Genomic DNA, 1,160 nt, shown 5'->3' on the forward strand with positions numbered 1-1,160 from the left:
GGCGATGTTCAAGTTAAATTAGGCATACACACACAGCATGGGTTAAAGACTGACATCCCAAAGCAGATGAGGGAAACAGTGATAGTACGCCCCTTACCAAAAAATATGCACCCAGAACACAACAAAGACAGAAGAGACAGCAGGGCCAAAGAAACACAAAAGAAATTTGGCACTGATAATGATACAGTTTTTGTGAATGTGGCAAGATATGTGCGTTGTAGTCGTGGGATATAGCAGCCGTAATCGATTACGAGAAACACTGTAAAAAGTGCATCACAACTTGCACCACAAACAACGAAACAGCGGAATAGATAGGCATGGCGCTCGCAGTAGCCCAAACAAAAGCAGCCATGATAGTCAGCGATTGCCAGACGGTAATAAGGAACATTGTCAAAGGGCAAATCTCCCTGGAAGCACTACGAATCCTACCTGCAGGAAGCCAAGCATGCCATAGAAAGATATACTATTGCCACCTGTAGGTAGTAGGTCGAGGGCAAGATAGGGTCGAGCCCAAGAGAAAAAAGAAGAAAAAGCGCGTCTTCCCTGCTTGAGAGCCAGCCCCTCGGACGCGTTTTCCTGGAGCCAGCTTCTCTACGGTTTAATAAGCCCCCAAGAGTACTTCTGAAGGCTAGTGACAAACTGGTGGAGGTGCGGGGTACACGTCCTCACGAATGTTGCAGACTCCTCCAAGGATCCGCGCTACGAATCCAGTGTCTGTCGACACTCCCGTACATCGGGCCAGCCGCAGCATCAGGGAACTGTCCCCAGAACTCGTCGACGCTACGGTTCCCACCACATCAAGCGGTATGACCGGTTGATGTGGTGGGAACCACATGAGCCACGTAAACCACCACATGAACAGGTATGATTTTATCACTGCAGCTGTAAAGTCTCGAAGCTCACCTGCAACGTGACACCCGTAAAAAAACAAGCTTATAAAGAAAATTCAAAGGTTACTGGCTTACGAAACTGCGCAAATAGGTTACCATACACTTCATGAAAGCATGTGCAAAAATATCAATTACTTTTATATAATTACGATTCGAAGGCATCATTGATGATGATGATGATTGTGGTTTATTGGCGCAAGGGCCAGATGTGGCGAATGAGCGCCAAGACGATGGTAATGACTTGTTAGTGGTATATGAAAGTCAATTATA

This window comes from Dermacentor silvarum, chromosome 5 (genome assembly GCF_013339745.2).
Source record: "Dermacentor silvarum isolate Dsil-2018 chromosome 5, BIME_Dsil_1.4, whole genome shotgun sequence".
In the NCBI taxonomy this organism is placed as follows: Eukaryota; Metazoa; Arthropoda; class Arachnida; order Ixodida; family Ixodidae; genus Dermacentor; species Dermacentor silvarum.